An 18,107-nucleotide genomic window follows, 5' to 3' on the forward strand; every position below is an offset into this window, starting at 1 on the left:
TCTTCATGGAAAGATAGCAGATACAGAAGCAATATTTTCTTAGAAAGAAAAGGGTTCCTTTCCGTCTGCTCATTCATTTACTCACAGTGGCGATGGTAGGGCCGTATGGGAGGCAAGTAAAGCATCAGAGAGCAGTCCTGCCATCGAGGAGCCCAGAGTCTGGTCGGCAAGGCAAAATTAAGTGAGGATGATCTAAAAACCATAAGCAAGGTGCTTTGCACATAGGTGTTCAGAAGTCTAGATTTAACTATATTTAATATTTTAAAATATCAATTGGCTTGCTCTGGCTACAGCCCTCATTTCTTAGCCTGGCTCCAACGTACATCTCCAGATTCAGTCCTGTTCATTCCCCATCACTGGCTCCCAGCTTACAACCAGAGACTGTGCCACACCTTTTCGTGCTTCTGTACTTTTACTTTTGTTCCTCTTTTCTACAATGATGTTCCCCCCTTTTCTCTTCCTGATGAACTCGTATCCTTCATTTCAATGGCTTTTGTCATCTCTGCTCAGAATGGCCCCTAGGCAGGAGCCTCTTGGCCTTCTGAACACCCACAAAGCCTTACTCACAGGTCTGTTACAGTCCTTACTGGCCTGTGGCAGTTTTCTTAACATGTCACTTTCTTTTCAGGGGCAGGAGTCATCCTGGGACCCCCAGCCGGGGTAGCACAGTGTCAGGGAGCATTATGGAAACTCAGTAAGCACATGTTGGAGTGGGAAAAGCAAAGGGTAGAAAGGGTGGTATGTGAATTATGATCTAAAAATAAGCCTGCAGAGGATAGAAATGGACGGAAGGCTGGAACTGTAAGGAACATGAAAGTTCTCTGTTATAGGCCACATTGTGTCCCCTAAAATTCATGTGTTGAAATTCAACCCCCAATGCCTCAGAAAGGGACTGTGTTTGGAGACAGGGCCCTTAAAGAGATGATTAAGTTAAATGATGCCATTAGGATGGGCCCTGATCCAATATAATTTGTGTCCTTAAAAGAAGAGATTAGGGCACAGACACACACAGAGGGAGGACCATGTAAAGACGTGTGTGGTCTTAGGTGCCACAAGAAGGCAGCCATCTATGCCCCACAGAGAGAGGCCTCAGAAGAAACCAGCCCTGCTGAGCCCTTGATCTTGGGTTTCTAGCCTCCAGAACTGTGAGAGAATGAATTGTTGGGTAAGCCACCCAGTTTGTGGTTAATATGAATTAACCTTCCCCAGCTTCCGTCTCTCATTTGCTGGAAACCAAGCATGATGTTTTCTCCACCCTCAGCTTTTCCTTGCACTTGAAAATGTAAACTGTCCCACCCCTGGTGTTGGCGGGAGTCATGACGGATTGCTGGGTTTCCTGTCTGGCCTCTCCCTTTGGCTGAGCCGCTGTGCAGCAGCGACCCAGCCCCTTGGATCACCGAGCAGTCGGTGAGCTAGTGGTGCTCACAGAACAGTAGCTGCTTGGGTTTCAAGGGGCCTGAGCACCAACAATCCTTGTTTCCAGGCGGAATCCCCTGGTGCCGGGGCCCACAGTTGGCTCTTGCTCCAGAGCAAACCTCACAAACAAGTTCAGGGTGAGGGCCAGGTCCACTTTACAGAGATGCCACATTGCAGGTATAAAACCAAGGATCTGCTAAAAGAAATGGGGATAATAGGTGATCTTGTAGAGAAAGACACAACAAAAGAAAAATCTTGTTCCTGAATTCATTAGAGATTCCAGATAAAGGAGATCAGATGCATTTCAACAAATAGGGAACATGAATTCAAAAGTTAACCATGTGCTTCTGAACATTTGAGGAATTTACTGATAGGATTTTAGTTTCGTTTCCTCTCTGAAAACCATATTTCTGGGAACCTTCAGATTAGGCACAAAAGTGTAGGGAAGATAAAGGCAGAAAAAGTGGGGGTGGGGTTGGGGAGGAATTCTTGCTTGCTAGAATAGTGAAGGGAATAAATAAAGCTTTTACAAATATATCAGGGGAAGGAAACACTAGAAATGGAAACAGATGTATCAAGTCAAGGAGAGTGAAACACGAGATGATTACAAAATGTCTGGGTGCTTTAGTGCCCTTTTGAAATCTCCCTTTCACACAAAAAGTTGTGAGGCCCCGGCTCTCCATTCAGTCCCAGCTACCCCGGTAATGCTGCTGAAAATGCCCTGTACACGGAGGAGCGACGAAAGCTGTGTCCAGATTGAGGGGAGCGTTTGTAGTCAGAACCACACTGTGTGGTCCCCAGAAGCCAGGAAGAGTGCTTGCCTAACTTAAAAATAAAAAACAACAACCCCGGGGCCCTAATAAGGAACAACATTCGAAGCAAACTCACTAGCTCTTGATTTAAATAAGCTGGTTCTTGGAAAATGTTAAAAATAAGTGGTGTCAGACAACATTGCTCATGTGAAACCTTCATAAGACTGTATATCAATGACACCTAATGAAAAATAAGTCAGTGGTGTCAGTTCTGTGTTTACGGAAAGTCAGAGAAAAATCATCCTCTTGCCAAAGGTAGCTGAACGTGGACTCGAGCATTTTTATAGCCGTGTTTCTCTGAATTGCACCTGGGAAATAGAAAAGCACAACGCTACCTCTGTATATGTTTTCTTCCCTTTATTTTTATAATTTTACTGAAGCTATACATGTACACGGTAAACAAAAAAAATCGGTGTAGAGAACAAGCAACCTTTCGTAATCATGTCTGATTTTAGGTTTTAGACCTTTCGGTTGTGACTCCCGTAAGTCTAAGTACGAAGCTGGTGCTGTTCACTACTGATGTATCAGTAACCAGTTGGAGAGATACCTTCTGAGTCCCTGGCATGGAGGGCGCCCACCTGTGCTGCCCTGGGCCCTTCTCCCGGTGTGCATGATCCCCGCCTAAGGGTCTCCTCTTAGCTCCCGTGGCGCCTTGGCACCTAGACTGCAGCCTCTCATTCTCATTCCTTCAACACTGGACGTGACCCCTCCCTGTAACCTATCAGAATATGGGCCTCAGTTCCTCACTCCGGGGGCTCGGGGGTGGCGGCGGTGAAGTGCTGCCCTGCCTGCAGGCCTCACTCCCCAATGGGGAGCTGCCTGGGACTCCCCCGCGGTGAGCGGCAGGGCTTGCGTGCTATAGGGACTTGCTTGGGGGACAGTCTGCAGAGTCACACGCCCCCTGAACGGGGCTTCTCCCTGGGCAGAACTCCCTGTAAAAGGACCATCAGGCTGGGTGCTGGGAGTCGGGGGAGCAGGCGCCCGGATACTCGCAGGCAGGGCTGGGGAGCCCGCGCGCTGTCCTAGACAGGCTTTCCATGTGGTCCTAGTGTCCAGCCACTTTTCTTCTGACTTTTTAAGCCCAAGCCCAGAGCTTCCCTGGGGTTTTGCCAGAAAGACCGGTGCCCCTGCCCCTCCCATGCCTCCCCAGCTCCCAGCTGGGGGTGTTCTGGGCTGCTAAGTTTACTCCACTCATTTTCACCAACACACTTGCTTTTGCTTTGTTTTCCGAAAATGTTTAAAATCTCTCTTTCCGCTGTTAATAGTCCCCCATACAGTATAAGCTAAAGCCCGTGGGAACTTTAACAACAAAAAAAGAGATCTTACTGCACTTACTCTTTTGGTCTTAGTCTCTTTCTCTTCTCACTTAGCCCTATGTTTTGAGTATTACCTACATCATTATTTTTTTTTTAAATGTGTGCCTAGTATTCCATTATATTGATAGACTGTAATTCACTTAACCAGCCCATTACTGGGCATTTAGTTTGTAAATTTTACTCTAGTAAATTAACCTGCAATGAATACCTTTGTTATTAGGATCTGTGCACATCATGGACTCTTTCCTGGGAATAGATTTCTAGAAGTGAAATCACTGAGTCAAAGGGTTGCACATTTTTATGGCTTTTGATACACATTGCTAAATTGCCTTACAGAAAATTTGTATTATTATTTTACTTTCTTCTTCCTATGCTAATATTAATTTTCTTCCAACCCTGGATGCTATTATACTTTTAAACTTGCAAATTCAGCAGGCAAAATTGCCATCTCATTTTAATTGTTGCAGACTTTATTATTAACTATAATTCCAGCTCTGGGGGGAATAACAGCACTTGGTTTCTTTACCTTTCCTGGCCACCCACGGCGGAGGTGGGGAGGAGTCCGTGGAGTCAGTGCGGCCGGGTGCTCCTGAGGACGGAGCTGCCTCTCCTGGAAGCTGCTCAGTCCTGCCAGCTATAAGATAAATTCTAACCAAAATAAGCAGGCGATGAGAGGCAACAAAGGGCCAGGCAGTTTATTTGAGTGCAATCCTGGGCGAGGTTCACCAGTCTGAAACACAGACTGGAGAAGTCAAGCCCAGCAGGTAAGGCGAGGGATTTTAAGAGAACAGGGGAAGGAGGGGGAAGTGGGCCAGGCCAGGGGTGTGTGGGGAAATTTTTATTGGCTCAGGTTTGGGTAATGGACAGCCAGAGGTCTCCTCCTTCCGGATGGAGGGGTTCTGCATCCCGGTTTGTCTGCACGTCATGGGACTGGAATCCAGGAAGAGCTGTTTGTTCCTTCCCCATACCACACAGAGCTATTTGGTGCTCTCTGCTCTGCCTGCACTGTCCTCGCCCTTCTCCCTCTGGTACCTCCACCCTTAAACTAGCCTTGAGAGCATTGCTTCAAGGAGGGAAAAGGGAAAGAGGAAGATACGTCTAAATCAGACCTCATTCCCCTTTGTCCTGTGGATCCTACAGGGAGTAAGGGAAAGTGAGAACAAACCTGAGGAGTGGACTGCATTTTAGGGCCAGGATTGGTGTGACTACAGTCAAACTCACTTTATACTGAAAGAAGCCCCTGGGTCAGCTCCAAACCTCTTGACCCTCCTGAGCTGCTCTGGAGACCAGTTGCTTCCCTTGAATTTCCATCAGATCTGAAGACTTGTTAGCCCCTGATCTGGGCCTAAGCTCCACTCACATCCTGGGGAAGTGGCAGGGGGCAGAGAAGCATGGTTTGGGGGGTATGTGACCATTTATTATTCATGTCTCAAGGTTTTATTGTGCTCCCACAGTGTGCCAAGTGTAAGGTAAATTCTAGCCGAAATAAGCAGGCGAGGAGAGGCAACAAAGGGCCAGGCAGGTTACTTGAGCGCAATTCCCGGGTGATATTCCTGGGTCTGAACTACAGGCCGGGGAAGTCACACCCGGTCAGGGAGGTGCGGGCTTATAACGGGTTAGGAGGGGGAGGAGTGGGCAAGCTATCTTAAGGGGCGTGGAGAGGTATGATTGGCTAAAGGTGACATAATAGCTAGAAACTTTTTTTCCTTTCAAGAGGGACGAGGCTGACATCAAGGTCTTAGTTGGCACATCAGAAGGATGGAATTCAGGAAGAGCTGTCCCCTTTCCATATAAGGCACAGACCTTGGGGTCTGGTCTGTTCCCCTTTTATGGTATCTCTCTGTTCTGTTTGCATGTCCTTGTTTTTCCTTCCTCCAGCCTAACACCAAGCACTGCACTTGCTCCTAGAGAGACAGAAAGGAAATATGTCCTGGCTGGTGAGGTACTTGAAAGCTATTTAGGGGCTAAATATTAACCTATGATAATAGAGTGATAATTTTATAGCCCATAAAGCAGATTACACACAGGAGGGTTAAATCTTCCCCATCAGTAACCCACTTCAGGTTGGGGTGTGAAAAATTGGGTAAACTAACATCAAGGCTTTGGGACCTTTGCTAAAGACTGAAATATGTTTGTATTGTCTGAAAGTGGAGTATGTTTGTGAATGTAACATTCTTGACTCATTTATCAATAAAAATAATAAAAGACACTAGGGAAAAAGCATTACTAATTCTAACAAAATAAACTATAATGTTTTCCATCTTTTTGATACCGGGGTTCTTGTTTGCAGAGCTGAAGAATGAGCTTCACAAACAGTCAAGGTAGGAGAGCAAGGTACAGGCTTTTCTTTAGAGATAAAGTGAAAAAGGACAGAGCTCCCAGCTCACGCCAGGAGGGGACAAAAGAGTCTGTGGTGGTGCATTGTCTAAGGGTTTTATAGGCAGTTGAGGATTTTTCTAGAACATGAAAAAAACTTAGGGGTGTGGACCAGCATCTTGGTCTGGGAGCATACGAAACAAGGCCGCCTGCTCAGACCCCAAGGTGGGCTGAGGTATTGTTTGCAAAAGAGTAAGTTAAGAATTTCTAACCTCTTAACTTCTTGGATATTAAAATGCAATCTTATCTTTAAGGTGGAATCCTTCCTGCCCTTTACCTTGTTGTTATGCCAGGGGTCACTTGCTAAATTAGTTGCCCAGTTTGCAAAATCACTTCATCAGATCTGAAGAAGGAAAGACAGCACAGAGGCCTGGGCCTTCTAGTATGCTAAAGTAAATTTATTAGCATAATAAAACTTTGCTACTCTTCTTTATCTGGGGAACATTAAGTGATCTCACTGGATAATGATTCTAGAGAGTAATGTTTAACATAGAGTTTTAGTAGAGGGGTTTCCTTGCCTGCAGTTACATTGCTCTGCAAATATCCAGCTCTGCCCCTTCCGGAGGCCCTCCCCCTACTCTGACTACATCCACTGTCCCTGTCTCACTTTCAGTCTCTATTGCTAGTGTATTAATTCAGATACCCATTATTCTGTCTCTGTAACATGGATTTTGTCCCCTGGAATCCATCCATACGTGGGGGCTTTTATTGCCTCCATATTTTTTATGTAATCAAATTTATCACTCTCCTTTATTGTTTTGCTTTGTCTACTTAAAAAAACCCTAACTCTACCCTTCTGTCATATATATTCTGCTTTCTTCTAAAAGTTTTAAAGTTTTATCTTTGTACATTTAATTATGTTTTCATTTGGCTAGAATTACTTTTGTTTATGCTGTGAGATGGGGGTACCATTTTCCCTGTGTAGTAGCTAATTTTCCCAGCACAATGAGCTACTGATACGGTCCATTAGTTCTTTTACTTTCCAGGGCCACCTTGTCATATACTAACTTATCATATAAACATGGGTCCACTTGGGGTTCTCTATTCTGTTGGTCTGATTGACTCTGTTTCTATTACCAAGCTGTTTTAATTACTACTGCTTTACTATAAGTCTTCATTTCAAATAAGATAGGTCAGATTCACTTCTTTTACAAAATTCTATTTGATCCTTTATTTTCTACATGAATTTTAAGAGCTTGTCAACTTTCTCAAAGTATCCTGCTGGACTGTGGATTGCAATTGTGCTACTTTCAGATTATTTGAGAGAAAATTGTCATCTGTATGATATTGAGTTGTTCTAGCCAGGAACACCATCAATCTCACCAATACAAAAATATCTTCTTTAATTTCGATAAAGCTTTAACATTTTCTATAAAATATTTTACGTGTCTTTGTTAGAATTGTTTCTAGGTACCCATAAATATTGTGAATGGGATTTCTTAGCGACCGGCTTGTCGCTGATGCATGGAAATGCTATGGCTTTGGTAAATTGATTTTGTAGCCAGCAACCTTGCAGAGCCCTCTTACTAGACTTAATAGTTTATGAATCCTATTTTTTTGTCATATTTAATTTAGATAATTTCCTGTGAGTAATGGCAGCTTTCTCTTCCTTTCAATCCCAGTGCCTCTTTTTTCTTTTCTTGATATTCTGCTGGCTTGACCCACTTAGTACCATTTTGAATAGAAGCCACAATAGCAGGTACCTTTGGCCTCTATTTTCTTTAAAGGGAAAGCTCCTAATGTTTTATCTTTAAATTCAATATTTGCACTACATTTTTGATATATGCCCTATGTAAAATTAGTAAATATTGCTTGTGTCCCTGACAGTTTCAGGGGGAAATAGACGTTGCACTGAAATATTTTTGCTGCATGTCATGAACAAAGCTTTTTTTTACTCTTTTTCATACCCTATGAGAGAGATTGCTTAGGAAGTTTCTCATGTGAAGCCGTTATTGCAATTTTTACTTGGTGTTGGTCCGGGGAGAGGAAATCTCGGGGCAAAATACCTTTAAAACTAAAATCAGTCCAAGGGAGAAATAAAGTTTAAAACCCGTTTATTTCCCACAAACTGCAGTCCCAGTCCATCTTTCTTTGCTCCAGCAGTAACCACACCGACCCTCCACCTCACCTCTCAGGTACAGATAAGCCCTCTGTTGCCCAGGGAATCACCCATTGATATTGGAGATGAACTTCTCCACCCCTGAGGAAAGATGCAAATGCACTAAAGCCATACTTCTTTCCACCTCTGAATGCCTATTGATATGCAGATATAACAAAGCCAGGCGAGATATTCTGGAAATGTTACAATTTTACCACACTTGGTCATGGTAACATTTTTATTTTTTTCTTATATGTACATCCCAGCGGTTAGACAGTCCCCCACCCCCTCCCCCTGCCTCCGCCCACTCCCTGCACCTTGGGGAAACAGACAAGGTTTAAAAATTTTCACTTCATATTTATTACCTCTGCTCAAAAAAGCGCATCCACAGTGCCTCAGCCTAGAGCTTGCCCCGGAGACGCGATTACTCCTCCCTCCCAGGGCACAGCAGGGGATTGAAGGGGGTCTGGGGAGAGCCGGGTTCAGGGGGATGCCGCCGAGGGTGGTTGTAGGAGGAGATGTTGGGCTGTGCAGCCAGAGGCAAGAAGACTTGCGGGATGGGGGCTTGGCCGGCGGGGGCGTCTTCCGATGGGGGAGGGGTGGGAGGAGTGGCCGTTGGAAGGGCGGGTAGCCGCGCGGGGCGTGGCCTGGAGAGGTAGGCGGTTAGGGGCGTGTTCTGGGAGGTAGGCGGACAGGGGCGTGGCCTGCGGGGCAAGGCATTGGCGGCGGCGGCGGCGCGGGCGGCTATGGAGCGCCGCGCTTTCTCCCGCGCGCCGTGCGTCGCTCGCCGGCCCCCAGACCGCGCCCCCGAGCGGAGGCTCCTGCGACAGCCTGGCGTGCTCGGAGCCCGCGGGACCGGGACCGGCCGTGTGTCGCAGGAACGTCTTGGGTCCGCCGACCTTGCGGCTCTGGCGAGTGCGGTCCGAGCGAGGTGAGGCTGCGTCGGGGGCGCGGGGCGGGTAGTCGAGGCCGCCGGGAGCGGAAGATGCCTCGAGCGACGGCTCCGTGGCCCGCGGTCGCGCTACCCCCTTCTCCTGCCGGGTCTCCAGCCGCGCGGCTGCGCACCTGTTGGTGGCCCGCAGTGGGACTCGCTGCCGCCGGGGCGGGTGTGCGGGCGGCGCTCTCGGGAAAGGCCGCCTCCAGCCCCGCGGGGCCAGGGATTACCCAGAAACCTTACCCCGCGCTCGCGGCCGCCGGGCCCGCTGCCTGCCGCGCCCGAGGCGGATAAGGTGCGGGAGCCGGGGGCGGCCAGCACTGGCCCAGCTCCCCTGCAACGGCGAGTGCGGTTGGAGAACTAGCTTCCAAAGCGAGTTTCCCCCCAGGTCCCAGCTGGGTCTTCACTGCCCGAGAAAGACTGGCGGATGTGGGGTCTGTAGTCTCTGAATTGGAGCGAGTTGCTCGAGTTGGTTTGCTTCCATCTGGTTGCCGCGGTGAGGAGTTGGCGCACCAGCCCTAGGAAGGTGCAAACCCGCTCTGCTGCCCACGTCAGAGGGACCTCAGGCGACCTGTGCTGGCGGGCGGTCCGTCTGACTGCGGGGAGTCTCGCCTCGTCCAAGTGCTGAAAACAAAGCAAACCAAAGCTAGTAAAATTCTTGGTTACTTGCTGCCCAGCCTTGGATAGTAAGTGTGTGAATAGAAGAACTACTTGAATTCATTTAGCGCTCGCCACCAAGCCTGTGCAGATTCGTCCCACCCGCGCTCTCCTCCCAAGCTTCTCTTGCCCCCCGCCGCCTCTTCTGCTCAATTGGTGTTTCCCTTCCCTAATCGCCCCTCCGCTGCTCCCAGTTCGTGGCTCTCCTTTGCCAACAGGCACAGAAATCTTCAACCCCATTTTATGTTTGCACCGTTCCTAACAAATAACTCCTTTTCTCTTCAGTCCCACATCTTCCCATCGTCCTTCCTGCATTTTCTCCGGCTGCTGTTTGTGCACCTCTCCATGTGCTGCTGAGTCTTGTTCTCTGCCGCCAGCCCCATCCTTCAGTTTCTTGTTACTATTTCGTATTATCCAGTAGTCTAATTTTCATTACCTGCTTTGATTCTCCCGTCCGCCGTCTTCCTTTCCCCCTGTGGTTTACCCGCCTTTTCATTTATATGCTTTGTGGGTGTGGGACTTCCTTCTTCCTCCAGTTCCTCCCGCAAGAGCCCTCTGGCCTCTTACCTGCCTCCTCCCTGCAGGTGCTCTTCCCAGCCGCCGCCTGCAGCCGCCTTCACAGCACACCTTGTTTCACGGCCTTTGGTTGTGAATTTCCCACCCCGTCGCCATCCCGAGGTTCCTCTTCCTCAGTACCAATCAGCCCTCCATTCCCGTGCAGGTGCCTGTATTTCGGAATGTTGGACAGTGTCAGGGTGAGGCAGTGAGCAGCTGCATTTCCCCAGGAGTGCTCCGGACTTCAGGGCCTCCCCACCTGCTCCTGTTGCTGTTTGTTTTCTTACTGAAGTAATATGTGAAATAAACATAGTTCTTGAGTTATGTTAATATTGATTTTAATGTGAGCATTAGGTAGCATGTATCAGACACTTAGTATGTGCCATGCTCTTCTCCGAGGGATTCGCATGCAGTAATGATTCATTGCTCCTCCTCGTATCTATGTAATGTAGACACTATTACTATCCCCAGTTTACAGATGAGAAGAGGGAGGCTCAGAGAAGTTAAGTCACAGGCCCAACTGCTCATGGCTGTAGAGCCTTCTCACCAGGCAGCTGAGCCTCCATGCCAGGGGAATTTTGAACTCAGACATGGGCTGGGATTTGCTTTGGAATTGAGGTCATTATTTACACATTTTGTTTAGTCTGCAGTTTATACCAGTTGAGGGTATAATATCTATACCTGTAGAACAGTTTATGGGGAAAATCTAATGTCCAGTGTCCCTAAGAAAGACTGGGAACACCACCTATGGGCGGCCTGTCTTTTTCAAGTTCACTTCCAACCTGCTTTACTGAAAGAAACTTCTGGGCTTAGCTCCTGGAAGGCTAGCAGCAAGCTTCACCCAAAAGACCACTGCCAGCCATCTGCTGTGCACAGAGAATCCAGTTTCACCCTAGCTGGCCAGACCTCTAGTGTCCCCGACAGCCTGTGTTTTCTCTTTTTTTTTCCTCTTTTATTATATGATCTTAAAGGCTTGTTCAAGTGTTTCCTTGTCATTTATCTTCCTGAAAGTTGGAGGCAAGGATTTCTACTTTTGTAGATACTAAAGTGGAGTGTAAGTAGTTTTACACTTTTGTTAGATGGAAGGCCCTTACACTGGACAAATGAGGAAACTGGCCCAGAGAAATGACGTGTCCAAAGGAAAGCCGCGGAGCAGCAGAGCTGGCCTTGATCTTGGATCTGCCCGCTCCTGGCCCAGGGCTCTCGGTGCCCGGCCCTGCGGCTTGGTGGGTTGACCTCCCTGCGGGCTGCCGAGAGCATTGAGCCTTCCTTCCCTTTCCTTTCCTGAGCTAAAGGGAAAGATTCCTTTAGAATGGAAATAGTCAGTGGTTTTATTATTACTACTTTGTCTGAAAGCTAAATATTGAAAAAAATGCTTGCTTTTGAGATATGTAATGGCATAAAGGGGATCATAAAATCACAGAAGTGTATATTCAAATGGTTTAGAAACTGTTTTGTTATTTCCAAAACACCTGGAAGGAACAGCAAATGTACATTGCTTTCTAGAGGCAAATCATATAATACATGGCAATTTGGAAATCAGTAACTAGAATGTTTAATTGTATTTTCCATTTGTAGTGAGACTTGCATTATGTACAAAGTGCTCACAGGATTTTCTTCCCCTCTGCATCTCAAATAAGACAGAGAAGGGAGAGAGCATGTCAGGTTACTTGCTGCTTCTATGTTGGTTCTGCTGGGCCCACCCTCTTCTCTCGGACTGGGCTCTCACCCGTGCCCTCCTGATTCCCAGCTCTGTCCTTCCCATCTGTTTAATCCCTTTCTCCAGGAACCCTCAGAGGACCTGAGGGTACTGTTTATCCATGATGCTCAGCTCATTCCACATCAGCCTTTCTTTACAGAATTAAGCCCTAATGCCCTAAGGTATACGGTGTATTGGATTAGCTTCTAGGATGAGGGGAGTGGTTCTGTACCATCCTTGGGAGAACTGAGGAAACATTTGCTCAAATTGTTGTCTGTTCTGTGGTGCCCATGAGGTTCGTTCTAACTGAAGAACAGGTTAGGTTTTACTGCTCCGCCTTCACAGTTGAAAAAATGAAGTGCAACAGTGTTGTTGTGGCCATAGCCCTGTAGTGAGTGACAAGACTGAGAGATGAACCCAGGCCTGCCCGGCTCGGAGAGGCGCACGCACGCTTCCACGTGGCTGGCTCCTCTGCAGCCTGCAACATGCCTGGACGTCAGTGTCCCGATGTGGAGCCTTCTACAAACTGGATGGTTCCTGCTTGCTGAACTGAGGTGATACAGGGGAGCAGGGGCAGGGCGCTTGAGCATGGGGCCTCACAGAAGCTCCAGGGCCAGACCTCAGAGGGGATGGTCCCTTCTCCCTGGCCGTGAGAGAACACCAGAGCTGTGGCAGTGGCGGCACCAGGAAGAGATGGTGTGTCTCTCTGATACACGGGCGTCAGCATCCATGGACGTGGGTAGCACCCCATCCTGTGCTCATGATGCTCACATGTCCTAGACCCAGGACCGTTGCCTCTTCTAGCCAGGACCTTAAGGGATCTGAGTTCTGGGTCAGAAATAACCTCTGCCTGTTGCCCTGGTTTTGGCCTGGTTGGATTGTGGAAGATTTCCCTCAAGTGAACAGTCACGCACATGGCTTGTTCTTCATGCCCAGTGTACCTCCTTCACGATTTCAGTTGCCATCCTGCTTCAATTCATTGCATCCAGTAATTTCTTTCTATGACTTTATAGGGAAGTGTCTTGGTGTTTGGCAACAGTCAGATAAACTGGGTTCAGATCCCACTCGGCTGCTTGCCAGCTGTGTGGCCTTGGCCAGGCATTAACCTCTCTGTGTCTCAGTTCCTGTATCTGAAAAACGTAGATGGTAATGGTACCCATCTCTCAGGTAAGGGTCCCAAGCTTTGTTGCGCAGTGGAATTACTGGGAGTTCTTTAAATGGAATTGATGCATACTCCCACTCCCAAATATTGTGATTGGTTTTGGGTATGACCTGGGTGTTGGGAATTTTAGGAGCTTCCCGTGGGCTGAAATATTTGGGAACCATTGTCATGCTTGTTGGGAGATGAGATGAATGCATTCTTGCAAAGTGCACAGAAGAGTGCCTGGCACATACTGAGTGCTTAGTGTACACTCAGCAGTGGCTCTCAGGTGGTTCAGTTGTTTGTTGAGTACTTGCTGAATGCTGAAAGTGCGTTGGCCTGGAGATCTCCTGTTGTCCTGTATTTTGTTCTGAGGGATGGAAGGGGAACCAGCCCTGCAGCAGTGGACCTCCTGTCCTCATAATTGCTGTGGGCACCCTTTCTGCAAGGATCCAGTCGGCATGCTGTGAACAGAGCCCACAGGACCCCCAGGCCGGCCTGCCCAGCACTGGGCACCATTCCCTACCTCCATGCAGAAAAACTTGATGTCGGGAGCCAGTCCGAACAGCTTGTCTGATGGCACTGCCCAGACGCCCAGAAAGAAGAAAGTGCAAAGCAAACTTCTGAAAGGAACATCCCTGCTGTCTCTCCTTATTATTATGTTATTTGGAAATGTTGTTATTGGTCACTTACACACCTAAATTAGAAAACTAAATTTAAAATACTTCAAGAGAAATGTTAGAGGCCAGACCCCCCTAATTCTTCCAGGTGGTAAAGATACTTCAAGATAACTGTTGGGCATAGAAGCCATGGGGTATAAATCTGCAGAGAAATGAAAAGCCAACCTTTTCAAAGAACATTGCTTCTGTCTCACTTACCAACTGTACATCTCCCTGTATGGCCCTGGAAGATGGCTGGTTAGCCAGAAACGGGCAAGATTCCTCAAGGGAGGAACAACCTAAGACAGTCACAGTCTCAGGGGGGCCATCAGGTGAACAACAGGGGGTCAACAGAGGTGATCTCAGAACCTCACCCCCCCAGTTTTTAATCTTTTTTGCATTCCCTGTAGCTGCTGGACACTAGTGGGCACCACACAGACATATGAAACATCAAAAGAACATGGCCCAGACCAAAATCTCACAAACCCCAGAACAAGGGCAAAATGAAACTGAACTCACCAATCATCCTGAAAGAGAGTTCAAAATAAAGATCATAAACATGTTTATGGAGGCACAGAAAAATATTCAAGAACTCAGGAATAAATTTAAGTCAGAGATTCAATCATTAAGAAATTCGATATCTGAAATGAAACATACAATGGAGGGATTTAAAAGAAGATTAGATGTAGTAGAAGAGACAGTAAATGAAATAGAAATTAAAGAAGAGGAATACAAAGAAGCTGAGGCAGAGAGAAAAAAGAATCTCTAAGAATGTAAGAATATTGAGAGGATTGTGTGACCAATCCAAACAGAACAATATTCACATTATAGGGGTACCAGAAGAAGAGAGAGAAAGGGATAGAAAGTGTCACTGAGGAGGTAATTGCTGAAAAGTTCCCCAATCTGGGGAAGGAGATAATTACTCAAGCCATGGAGGTACACAGATCTCCCAACACAAGGGACCCAAGGAAGACAATGTCAAGACATGTAGTAATTGGCAAAAATCAAGGATAAAGACAAACTTCTTTACAATGAGGTTTACACAATGGAATATTATTCAGCCATAGGAAGAAAACAAATCCTACCTTTTGCAACAACATGGATGGAGCTAGAGGGTATTATGCTCAGTGAAATAAGCCAGGCAGAGAAAGACAAGTATCAAATGATTTCACTCATCTGTGAAGTATAAGAACAAAGAAAAAATTGAAGGAACAAAACAGCAGCAGACTCACAGAACCCAAGAATGGACTAACAGTTACCAAAGGGAAAGGGACTGGGGAGGATGGGTGGGAAGGGAGGAATAAGGGAGAAAAGGGGCCTTAGAATTAGCACACATAATGTAGCAGGGGGGGACATGGGAAAGGCAGTATATACAGGAAGACAAGTAATGATTCTATAGCATCTTACTATGCTGATTGACAGTGACTCTAGTGGGGTATGTGAGGGGGACTTGATAATAGGCGGAGTCTAATAACAATAATGTTCAAGTAATTGTACATTTAATGGTACAAAAAAAAAACACACTACTATCCCACATTGCATCCCCTGCATTATTGTCCAGCAGGTTCACAAGTACTCTGTATTGATGGCAGGCATGTTTATATCCAGTCACAGCAGGAGTAATGCTCTGGCCGACACCACCCCGTCCGTGCTCTGGGTAGGTGGGTTCTAAGGGCTGGAATGGCAGGTGTCCTCCTGGGGCAGCCATGCTGTGGGCATGTGTGAGAGGAGCCTGGGGTAGGCACACTGAACTCTGGTGTCTCCCAGTCCTTGGGGGCTATAGGGGCTGCCATGTTGGTGTATGACTCTGTTGATTGATTGTTAGAAGTAGGGGTGCCACCTTCCCTCATCTTGGATCACTTTATGTCTTGGATGCCTGTGGATGAGAGGGGACTTGAACAGGCACAGTGAGCCCTGGTGTCTCCCAGTCCCTGGGGGCTGGAGGGGCTGGCATGGAGGTGTTTGCATCTATTAATTGGTTATAAGAAGTAGGAGTGCCACCTTCCCTTTTCTTTGATGACTTCTCATATATCTTGGATGCCTGTGGATGAGAGGGTCCTAGGGCAGGGACACTGAGCCCTGGTGTCCCCCCATCACTGTGGACTGGAGCAGCTACTATGGAGGTGTTTGCCTCTATTAATTGACTGAAAGCAGTAGGAGTGCCACCTTCCCTTTTCTTGGATGACAGCTTGCATAACTTGGAAGCCTGTGGATGAAGGGGGCTTGGGGCTGGCACACTAAGCCCTGGTGTCCCCCCATCCCTGGGGACTAAAGGGGCTTCCATGGAGGTGTTTGCCTTTTCTCCCTGCTCAGCTAGGCTGAGGCAACACATAGCCTCTATTAATTGATAGAAATAGGAGTGCCACCTTCCCTCTTCTTGGATGACTTCTTGTGTATCTTGGTGACTGTGGATGAAGGGGGCCTGGGGCAGGCACTCTAATGAGCCCTCGTGTCCCCCCATCCCTAAGGGTTGCAGGGGCTGCCATGGAGGGGTTTCCCTGTCATCTTCGGGCAGCCGTGCCAAGACCACACATAGCCTCTATTAGTTGATTGTAAGAAATGCGAGTGCCACCTGCCCTCTTCTTGGATGACTTCTTGCATATCTTCGATGCCTGTGCATGAGAGCGCCATGGGGCAGCCCCTCTAATCCTTCATGTGCTCACATACCTAGGGGCTGGAGGGGCTGCCATGGAGGGGGTTGCCTGTCCTCCTGGGGCACTTACGCTATGGCCATACAGAGCCTTCCAAGAAGTGCTTGGAACAGGCATTATTGCATTAGAGACGTGGGTGTTAACTGCATTTTTTATGCCAGCTACTTTGGAAGGTACAGGAGTGGAGACACGGGCTGAAGCAATCCTGCCACTGCCTGGTTTGTGCAGAGGAGGTACCGCGGAAGCCAGGAAGTGATTTGTCCCAGAGACAGGAGGCAGATGGAAAATGACAGCATAGGATGGTGGAGTCATGTCCATGCCCACCTCAGGATGTGAATTAGGTGGGGAGGGCAAGCCTGCAGGTGCCTGGGTGGCCGTGGTGGGTCAGCCTGCAGTGGAAGTGATTGATGCGATGATGATATCCGAGTTATTGAGGGAAGGCACGGGAACAGGGGTGGGTAAGAAGCGAGGAGCAGGAGAGTCTGTACCCACGGGTGATGGGGAGTTGATCGGACACGAAGGCTGCTGAAAGGAGGTGGTGGAGGTGCTGGGAGCTGCAGGGAAGTTAGAAGTGAGCCAGGCTGCAACAGAGGATGAAGACAAAGGCCCTTCTCCTTGGGTGGAATTCCCACTGCAGGGACCTCTAAGGTGTCCGTGGTCAAGGGTGGGCAGCCTGCAGTCTCTGGGGCAGGTGGGGAGGAGGAAGGGACAGGCTGAGGGGCACTACCAGCAGCCATGTCCTCTGTTTTACCCCCCCAAGCATCTGTACCTGTGATGGTCGGGGCTGTTTTCCAGGTTGACCAGGTTTTTGGCAACAGCTAAGCAAGGACACGTAGGAGGTGGGGGCACCTCACCGTGATCCCGGGGTGCTGGTAGTGGCCGAGGCTGCAGCAATGGGAGCCCTGGAGGAGTGGATGCTGTCCTTTTGGGGGGCCTGCTGCTGGCAGGTTGTGGCAGAGAGCTCTTGGATGACGTGACTGCAGGCTTCTTGCCTTGGAGTTTCAAAAGAGCGCGATGGCATTGGGAATGGCAGGGTGGGGCAGTGGCATTTAGGAATGGACGGGAGGATGTCCAGGAGTGTGACAAATGGAGATGGGCAAGTATGTGCAGAGCACAGCATAAAAAAGGGAGTTTGGAGAACTGTGAAGAATCCAGTTTGCTTGAAGGATAGAGGTTGTATACAAATGATTGAGAGACTATCAGGCAGGAAAGGTAGTTGATTCAGGCTGCACTGTGGTCCTGCCTGTGTCAGAGGACTTAATTGTCCCTGATTACTTAATGTCAAAATGTGACTAAATGAACACTTGGTGTGAGTAGGAAGCATGTTCTATACTATCTGCGGTTCTCTTTATCACCTCAGATAATAGTGTCAAGCCTCAAACTCATAGGACCATCCTAGTGGTGTTTAGGTCACTGGGACTGGATTTAGGTAACATGCTATAACAGCATGTACTGTTTATTACATATTATTCACTGAATAGTTAATGAATACATACATGGCCTAAGTTCTCAGAAAATTTTGGTATATCTTGATTACATTATCCTGAATTCTGATTAAGCACATATAAAATTTTCATAAGTAGCTGAAAAGTGATCTTTTTAACATGAGTATATATTAAGACAGCAATGACTCCTTCTTAGCCTGCTTAAGGCAACTTTAAAAATCCAATTGAACAATTTTTTAAGAGGCAAAACAAAACAAACTATTGAATAGGAAGTGCTTCTGTTTGGTGCTCCAATTTAATTTCTCTTCCTGGCAGATAAGAATGTATATGAAACTAAGCATGTGACTC

The sequence above is a fragment of the Manis javanica genome, chromosome 1 (assembly GCF_040802235.1).
Source record: "Manis javanica isolate MJ-LG chromosome 1, MJ_LKY, whole genome shotgun sequence".
Classification (NCBI taxonomy): Eukaryota; Metazoa; Chordata; class Mammalia; order Pholidota; family Manidae; genus Manis; species Manis javanica.